Source organism: Apium graveolens, chromosome 6 (assembly GCF_009905375.1).
Source record: "Apium graveolens cultivar Ventura chromosome 6, ASM990537v1, whole genome shotgun sequence".
In the NCBI taxonomy this organism is placed as follows: Eukaryota; Viridiplantae; Streptophyta; class Magnoliopsida; order Apiales; family Apiaceae; genus Apium; species Apium graveolens.
In genome coordinates this window covers 270,758,133-270,768,461 of record NC_133652.1, presented here as the reverse complement: position 1 = coordinate 270,768,461, position 10,329 = coordinate 270,758,133, and the positions used below count along the sequence as shown (strand labels likewise).

At 35.0% G+C, this 10,329-nt stretch overlaps 1 non-coding gene across 1 annotated transcript; it reads right to left on the bottom strand.

The window, feature by feature from the left end:
- Window positions 1-9,665: 9,665 nt before the first annotated feature.
- On the bottom strand, window positions 9,666-9,772 carry LOC141670264 (small nucleolar RNA R71). The gene has a single exon (XR_012554503.1). It is a non-coding gene; the product is annotated as a small nucleolar RNA R71 (small nucleolar RNA).
- Between the last annotated feature and the right edge of the window lie 557 nt (window positions 9,773-10,329).

The window sequence follows — 10,329 nt, the reverse complement described above, 5'->3', positions numbered from 1 at the left end:
TCTAAGCAGTGAATTCGTATTATCCGGTTAGTCGCGATATGCTAAGAAGTATCTCTCACGATGTAGAATAAATATGATTAATTAATTAATCATATTTAATGAATTAGAGAATTTATATAAATAATAATAAAATAGTTTTATTATTATTTATTTCTACCACCGGCTTAAAAGAGAATGATTTAATGGTGGAGGAATTAATTAATAATGGCTGATAATTATTTATTTATGAAATAAATAATTAATTGGAAAATTTAATAATTGATTAAATGAGATTTAATTGATTATAAATTAATTAAGAAAAGGTTCTTAATATTATTAATTAAGAATTTAATTTTTGGAAATTAAATCAAGATAGAGAATTATTTCTAAAGTGTTTAGAAAAAAGATTAATAATTAAAAGGTGTTTTAATTATTAATGAGAATAATAAAGGGTTAATAATAATAATATTTTATGGGAAAATTTTTAGCTGAAAATTTTGCCTATAAATATACTATTATAAACCCTATTTTTGCCTAAACCTAAAAATTTTACAAAACCCTAATTCTCTCCACCTCCTCCTTCTCCATTACATCGTTTTCTTGGTGGATACCGGTGGAGTGCTTTACACTTGAGGAGCAGCCGCTAAGGATCTCTGCTCGTGGTTCTTGGATCGCTATTAAAGACCTCCATCTTTCTATTAATGTAAAGCTTCTTAAGGTAAACATACTGAACTACAAATTAAATATTATTTTTCGCATGGATCCTGCGGAGGGTTTCGGTTTTTTTTAAGATTTAAGTTTACGTTTTCGCTGCGTTTATGTGCTAAAAACCCTTCAAATTGTTACTCCCAAACAATATAAAAAAGAATTACAGAAGGGGGGGGGGGTTAAATGTAATCCTAGTTTCTTTTTTATTTTAAGAACTGTTCTATCTTAAATATATATGACCGTATTTGATTATGCTAAAGTGTGGAATGAAAATATTGAAGTAATCAAACATAAAGTAATCAAATACAAGTATTTAAAAACTTTATCATGGATTGAAAATTTCCACCAGGGTTATATATTAGATCGAGAACTCTGTGATACAAAGATTGTACACAGATGCTTACAAGTAGAATTACAAAGAACTGAGAAATTCTTCATAGATAAAGCTTTATCTATTTCTCTAGTTGATTGCTTACTTGATTGATTATTCTACTTGCTACCCTTGGTTTATATATCACCAAGTTACATGATAAAAAGACAAACTAATAAGACAAAAGTGTCTTAGTCTAATTACATGCTTCTCCATTTCTCTATCCATCATCTTTGAATATCATCAAGTTAGCCTGGAAATGGAAATGCTTCTTTGTTCTCTAAAACCTGTAAATAGGCTGCCACATTCCATTTGCATACAATCAACGCATGTTATTGTCAAGTCACTATCAACTACAATTTGAATTTGAGCATCCGTTGAAACTTCATTTGATCATCCGTTAAAACCGTGTTGAATCATCCGTCGAAGCTTCATCAGATCATCCGTTGAATGTGACTTGGGTCATCCGTCAAAACCTTGTATAATCATCCGTTGAAAGTCTTCCATAGCAGTTAACTCCATTACACTTATGCAAAATTACAAGGCATCTAATATTTACAATTAGCCAACCTACTTTGCATATCAATCTAGTAGCACTACTAGAAATAGTGCCTACGACATCACCCCTTTAACATCGGTTAGAAATGTCACCAATGTTAAAAGCAGTTTTAACATCGGTCGCTTCAAAATCGATGTTAAAGGTGTTGTAAGACATCAGTATCTTAACCAACCAATGTCTATAATCGTTTTTAAAAAAAAAATAAAAAAGTCCCGCTTCTTTCTTTCCCTCGTTAATACAACAAAATATTCCCCACCCCCTAACCAAAAATTTTATTCTCAGTTTTCCCCTTACCAAAACCATTCCCCCCCTCTCTCATTCTCTTCTATCTATCTCTCTCTCTCTCTCTCATTCTCTCTTCTCTCTTCTCTCTCATGGCTCTTCTCTCTTCTCTCTTCTCTCTCATCTCTCACTGTCTCTCTTCTCTCTCATCTCTCACTGTCTCTCTTATCACTCACTCTGTCTAACCTAAAACCCCAATTTTGTACAAACCTATTTATATGAATTAAACTTGATTAATTAATAGATCAAGCTCTGTTGGTACTGAAGAGGCTTGAAAGAAGTCTGGACTACTCTATTAGTGTGAGAAAAGTATGTTTCTTTCGAATTTATTTTCAAAATTTATATTTTGATTTTAATCGAGTTTGTTTACATGTCGGTCTCTGGAGCTTTGTTAATCTTGAAGTTGGGTCATTGGAATTAAGTTTGGAGCTAAATCTCAGTTTTAAGGTACCATTCCTTTTTTATATGCATTGATATACTCTTTATGTATGCTTTCTATTTCAATTTAGTTGTTTTTAAACGTTTATAATATATCGACGTTTTGTCTAATCTGAAATTTCCATACCTCAAAAGGTGTTTTCTATCATAAAATTTATCTTCAAATTATTGACACCTAGCAATGTAGCTAAATTGTATGTTATAGAAAAAAAAAATTCGAGAGCTCCTGCTAAGCAGTTTCTATGAATCCCCAATATTTAGGCATTTAAGCTCAGAAAGTTTGCTATCGGGTATGGGAAGAGAAAGGATCAGAATGGAAAGAAGCCTTCCTGGATGACGCCGATCTTACATGGATTTCACGTCGTACAGGAAACAAACTTGGATATGATGATGAATTGCAAAATCTTCATTTGGCTTGTAAAGACTGGGGCTTCTTCCAGGTACTTTACACTACACAAGTAAATTTTAGTTAACTTCTGCAGATTTACTTAATTTAGATACTGTATGGTCGCGAATATTTTTTTAAAAAATGTCTCATGGTTGCTATCATGCTACTAATCTTTTATGCATTTAAAAAGATAATTATATGCTTTTAATTGGTTTTGGTATATGGTAAGATGAATACCTAAGAGAATTTTTTGGGACAACAGTTAGTAAATCATGGTGGGATAGAGATAATCGAGAAAATGAAGGTGGTAACTGAGCAGTTCTTTAACCTGCCCCTAGAAGAAAAGATGGAGTAGGCACAGCCAGCAGGTGACATTGAAGGCTATGGACAAGTTTTTGTTTTCTCCGACGATCAAAAGCTTGAATGGAGAGCCGATGATACAGTTTTTTCGCCCAATTCCAAAAAAAAATGTTAATCTCCATGGTATACCTTGTCTAAAGAGGTATGATTGGTCAACCAAGCTTTGGATCCCTGTGAGCACCTTGGGAAATAAAGCATTGTTTGTTGGTCAAAAAATTACCGGGCTTTCAGAATTTTGTACAGAGGATAGGAGAAATAATGGAATATTATCAGACAAGATATACCAGGTTTTTGATGGCGGGTGCTTTATTCTCTCCATACAGAATGGCAATTTAGTTGAGTATAAGTGTATTACTTCAAACTTGTTGGAGGATGGTTGTGCTGGTGCCGATTTACCTGAATACAAGTATGCTTGTGGTATTACAACTTCAGATAAGACGTACTTAACATTTTGGTTAGAACCCCCTGCATCCACTCCTCAAATAATCAAGGTAACTATTTAGTATTCTTATTCATTATTTTAAGTTCTGCAATGTTTGGTTTTTTTATGAATTTTTGTTGGTAATTGTTTATATTTTTAATCGTTGTAGATTGTTAGTGGTTATAAATACCCTTGTCATTGTTGATAGCGTGGACATGATTGGTAAAAGAAGATTTTTAAGAAAAATGTGTGGTTCAAAAAATAGGATCCTGGTGTGTAGAAACTAATTCGGTGGAAAGGGTTATAAAAATTTGATTGAAATATGAAATGATGAGATTTAGAAGCAGGATCCCTTGATGTTATATCTTATATGAAATAATAACTGGATTGATATATACAATCAGTTTAAGAAAATGGGTGTTCAAATTTAATGATCTAGATATTGTACAATCCACCAATAGCACTTACTGCTTCAAGTACTTATCCTTCTAGTGTAATATTTTGGTGCACGTAAAAATCTCAGAGACTCCTTCTTATAAATACTTCTACGAATCATCCTTCAAATCTTATCGAAGCATTATCAATTTCCTAACAAGTATATAAGTTACCACCAGTTCATTCTAGAGGAAATGTCTAGTGCTTGCAGAGGTAGGATGTATAATTAATAATTATGCTTGTACTGACTACTTTAATTCGCAAACATTAAGAAACAAAACATGTGTATCTCATGTCATGCCTAATGTGTATTTCTAATGCTTATAATATAATTTGCCATTACAAGGTAAGAGTTATGGGCTGAACTACAGGGCATTAACGGGGAATTAGCTGTACACAGATCATTTAAAGGGAGAAGAAAAATGTGATCACTATCATTTCAGAAAATAGCTTTGGAACAACATAGAACAATTGCTTCTAGTGGTATTGAAGCCAGATGTTTTAAGCATTCTGAATTTGCAAACTTGGAGAGAGAACACGATGATACAAATGGAGTTAATTTAAAGAGGAATCATACCTATCTGGTTCAGACTCTGTATCTGATCAGTGTTCTGGGGATAGTAGCCATGCTTATTCGATAGGCAGTGATGCAACTTTATCAATGTAAGTGTTCCTTAGCAAGCTTGTACATGCATTCTTACCTTCATCATGTTACTTGTGGTATATTGCAGTTTGCTTGAAACTTGGAAACAGTCTAATTTGCTTTCTTTTGAAAGTAGGAAACAATCTGAAAGTGGTACAAAACCTAATCATTTAATTATACCACCGCCTGATGTGGTTCCCTTCTCCGATGAATGGTTGGCTGCTATTGAAGCTGCTGGCGAGGTAACAAATTTTTATATTCTACGTTCGGTATCATCTTTTTAAATATCTTTTTATGTCATATGAGAAACTTAGCATGCTGAGGTGGAGTGTTTTTCTAGAAAAGAAATGGCAGTGTGAGTTGGTTTGGGCTAGGTACGAGTCTTATGACTTTAGCTCATGAACTCATGTAGGACATGTGCTAGAAATTATTAGTTATGTGCAAAAAACCTATTTTTGTGATGTCCATTTAATCTTGAAGTGCAACAATCATATTAAAAGCTTTGATTAATGTATTTTAGGTTGGGGAGGATGAATTTGGATACATGTTGGCTGATATCTTGAAAAAGAACAAGGTTGATAATTCTGGCTAATATCTACAGAAGTTATGACATGATGCAACATTATGTTACTATACAGTAATAGGCCATTGTTGTGTTGGCACTAAACAAGACACTTATGAAATGATAGGTAAGCGAGGACAAAGTTTCTTTCTTAACTGGAGGTGATGATCTTTATGATGATAACGTGGTTTTAAGAAATTTATACCACTCTAACCTAAAGTTTCTATTAATTACAGAAGGATCTGAGGGATGCAGATACTATACCAAGGTATTCTTATCGATTACAGAATAGTTACATATTTCTAAATTAGCCTACTAGCATGCATGATTATATATAAATTATCTGTAAACATTTTGTTCAGGAATTCAAGGGTAGAGTTTCTGGTTTGAAAGTAAAGGCTGTGGACACAACTGGTGCAGGTGATGCTTTTGTTGGTGCGATACTCAACAGCTTAGCTTCTGACTTGAATTTGTAAATGGTAAACATGCTGATTAATACACAAGTAGCTTTTGTGATTAATACACAGGTGATGTTTGGTTGTAAATATATAGATGTTGGTTGTTTGTTGGACGTTAGAATGGTTAGATGTTGGTTGTCGGAGAATGTCGTTGGATTCTGGTTGTAGATACAGAAGTTAATTTAATATATTTCTGGTTGTTTGTTGGATGTTGATTTAGTATTTTTTTTTACTTTTGTCTGGGTTTATGCACAAATGCACAGGCTTCTTTTTTTAAAAAAAGAACTCAAACATCGGTGCTTGTTATAAAACTGATGTGAAGCAACTAAAAATACATCAGCTGCTCAAACTAAAAATGATATCTAAAATAACAAAACAAATCGAATTATAGGAATGAAAATGATGTCTAAAATGTTAAAACACATCGCTTTGTGCAAGTATATAAAAGTAAATCAAAAGAAAACTGATGTCTTTCAGAACAATGTACATCAGTTTAACTTACGCAACCGATGTTAAAGCATAAGTTTCACATCGCTTCCTCAAGTAAAACTGATGTTATAAGTTATGTTTAATGTCGATTGAGTAAATAAACCGATGTAAAATACAGAGTAAGACATCAATTTTTTTAAGAATCTGATGTCTATTAGTTATAAATTCTTCCCTGTTACTCCCTCCGTCCCTCCCAAATGTTTACATTTGGGTGGGGCGCGGAGTTTAAGAAAAATGATAAAGTAGTGGATAAAAGTTGAAAAAATGAGTAAAGTAGTGGGACCGATTAATATTTTATGTATAAAGTGGGTATAGTGGAGGAAAGTAGTGGATGTAGTTAATTTAAAAATTATAAAAACTTTACTATTTTTGGAAAATTTTGAAATGTAAACAATTGGAAGGGACATCCCAAAAAGTAAAGTGTAAACAAATGGGAGGGACAGAGGGAGTATATGTTTATAGTGCTTTTTAACATCCTAAATACCATTTTTCAAAATCTATTTTTATCATGTTATTAAAAAAAGGGCTAATTATACATCAGTTTGCTAAGAAAACCGATGTCTATGTACATCTTTAACATCGGCTAAAAATCGATGTTAAAGACCCCTACCTTTCTCTACACATGCGAAGATATCGGTTTGAAAAAAAAAACATCGGTTTATAACCGATGTCTAAGGGCATTTTTCTAGTAGTGTAGTCAACATGACTTTGAATATCCTACTACTTCTAGATCTCGAAGGTATTGTAGTATGCAGAAATGTGTTACAAAACTCATTAATACATAAGCTACTCTCTCAACGGATGTTAAAATGATCATCCATCGAGAGCTAAAAAATCACTAATTAAATATACTAAGGTGTTTTAGTGAACTTATCATCAAGCCTATGACATATTCCTAAAAAATGCTGGGACTTCGGTTAATTCCTTAATTTTTCAGGAAATTTTAAAATTTTCTGCTAATTTTGACCAGGATCCACGGTCTGGAATTCGACCCCGATCCTGGTCGTTCCCAAGGTCCAATTTAGGTTTCTATTCGAATTAATTCGAATAGAATCCACGACCTGGAATTCGACCTCGATTTTGGTCATTTCCAAGGTCCATTTTCAGGCTTCTATCTGAAGTAATTCGAACAGAATCCACGACATGGATTTCGACCTCGATCCTGGTCAATCCTAAGGTCCATTTTTTGGCTTTTATCCGAAGTAATTCGAACAGAATCAACGACCTAGATTTTGACCTCGATCCTGGTTGTTTCCAAGGTCATTTTCAGGCTTTTATTCGAAGTAATTCGAACAGAACCCTCGACCTTGATTTCGACCTTAATCCTGGTCTTTCCCAAATAGTTTGGTCTTTTCAAGCCTTTAATTTTCAAACCCTAACTAGATTGGGCCTATGGGCCTCCAATTTCCTAAATTGGATTAGGCCTTTGGGCCTTCAATTTCCTAATCCTAATTGGATTGGGCCTTTAGGCCTTCAACTATTTCCTTAGGAAATTTTAAGAATATTCTGGTAATTGGGCATTTCATCTTTGGGCCTCAGGTTTATGGGCCTTTGACGTTTTTGTTAAGTGGCATTTATGACACTTATTTATGCTCTAATAAGATTTGAGTTGGTGTATTTGTACTCAAGTTATTTATGTTTTAACGTGTTTTCAAGTGTTTTTGCATTTCAGGCTTTACTTCGTGAATCAGGCGAATTAGCATTGTTTTGATGCTAATATGGTGATTAGGATGTGGTGGAATAAAAGCTTGAAAGACTGGCTCAAAGATGCAAGGAATAAAGAAGAAGAAAAAAAGAATTTTTGGCAGAAGGCAGGCACGCCCGCGCTGGTGTTGCGCGCGGCCGCGCCGGGAGAAAAGAAAGTCAGCGCGCCTGCGCTGGTGAAGCGCGCGGCCGCGCTGGGTCGGGATATTAAAATCCTGATTCAACTACAATTCGATTTGCGGGACTCCTGGGATGCATGGACTGCTATATAAATATAACTTAGGTTGTTTTTCAGAGATATCAAGCAAGGAGAAGACGATAAGAGACCTTTTGGGCACAATTCAACAAAGGCGAAGACGATCTAGTTTATTCTTGTGAATCTTTGTTTTGAGTTGTAATTTGGATGCTTGTTTCTTGTTTTGCTCAACCTTTACTCTTGTTTGTACTTTGGTTTATTTATTCGTATAAAGACTACGTTTGCTATATCATGTTTTTATTGGAACCCACGTTGGCGATGAGTTCGATTATGAGCTAATCGTTATCGTGGGGTTCTAGCGGATTTATTTATGGATTTTTTTAGTTAAATTGTTTCAATGCCTTAGTATGTGGTGATTGTATGATATCCTAGTTATGGTTGTGCGTATTCGTCTTATGAGCTTCGCGAACTTATAAGATAGTGTGTTAATTCTTAATGAAGAGAAAGTGAATTTAAGGATTTAGAACTTGCCATGCTAGCATAGGTTCATGTATTGTTATGCATGATTTGTAGGTAATTTTAACCATCTTACTTGCCCTATGTAATCAAGATAGATAACTTGTGCTTAAACTGTTATGTTGTCAAATTCTATAGACATATAGGGTCTCAATATAATGGTGCATATTCAGCTTCTATCTCTTTTATGGATGTCTGGTAGAATGGTACTCATGCAACGAAAGTTGGCGTTTATCAGTTTCGTGTTGTCTGATTAGTGTCATCACCATTGCATGCTAAGGTTAAGAAAAATAAGGCTATTGAATGAAGTACTTAATGAAGTTAGAATGCCATGTTTGTCATATATATTAATTCAGTATATTTTATTCTAGTAGTTATAATAATTAGTTTAATTCTTAGTTATAAACAACCTTACTTTGTTATCGTCTTAGCATTGAATAATAACCATACATTGTTGCTTAAGTGCATGAGTTGATTAGTTAACCAATACTGTCTCTGTGGGATCGAATCTGATTTATATCTTATACTACTTGCGAACGCGTATAATTGCATGTAATATTAGCGCGTGTTTAGCGACTAACAAGTTTTGGGCGCCGCTGCCGGGGACTATAGTGTTAATTATTAGTTTATGTGCTTTCCATCAGTGGTCATTAAAGTTCATTGACTCAGACATTGTTACTTATTTGTTTCCTTATTTTATTTCAGGTGATCTAGCGAGGGTGTATGCATACGCGTTCGCGTACTCGTAAGAGCCAATTGTAGTAGCTATGGGTGATCAAGCAGAAAATCCGAAGGCTTTGATTGACTATTCTAAGCCTAAGATTAATGACATTCAGTCTAACATCATTAGACCAGCCATCAGGGCTAATACTTTTGAGATCAAGTCAAGCACGATCCAGATGATACAGACCTCAGTTCAGTTTGGGGGTTCTCCTACCGAAGACCCCAACATGCACATCAGGGATTTCATCGAGATCTGTGACACTTTCAAGTTCAATGATGTGACTGAAGATGCTATCAAGCTATGTCTCTTTCCATTCTCTTTGAGGGACAAGGGAAAGTGCTAGTTACACTCTCTACCAGCAGGGTCTATCACCACTTTGGAAGATCTTGCTCAAAAGTTTCTCACTAAATTCTTCCCCATGGCGAAAACTGCAGCAATCAGGAATGCTCTTACCCAGTTCGCGCAGCAAACTGGAGAATCTCTGTGTGAGGCTTGGGATCGATATAAGGAGATGTTAAGGAAGTGCCCATACCATGGCATGCCTGATTGGATGATTATCAACTATTTCTACAATGAATTGGGTGCTACTTCTAGACCCATGCTTGATGCAGCATCAGGAGGAGCCTTGTGGGCTAAGAGCTATGATGAAGCTTATGAACTTATTGAACTGATGGCTGCTAATGTGTACCAGAATCGTTCCCAGAGACTGACTCAGGGAAAAGTAGCAGGAATTTTGGAGTTAGAGGCAGCAACTGCTATAGATGCCCAACTTAAGGCTTTAACAATGAAGGTGGACACTTTGGCTAATTATGGAGTTAATCAAATCACTAGTATCTGTGAGCTTTGCGCTGGTGCCCATGAGACTGATCAGTGCGCAATTTCTAGTGAATCAACTCAGTTCGTGAGCAACTTCCAGCGATCGCAGCAACCTGTGCCAGCCACCTATCATCCTAATAACCGCAATCATCCTAATTTCAGTTGGAGCAATGCTCAGAATGCGGTTTAACAGCCTTATCAACAGTATCTAGCTAAGCAGTACAACCCCCCTGGTTTTCAGCAACCGCAGTATGCACCAAAACAACAACTCCAGCTGCAAT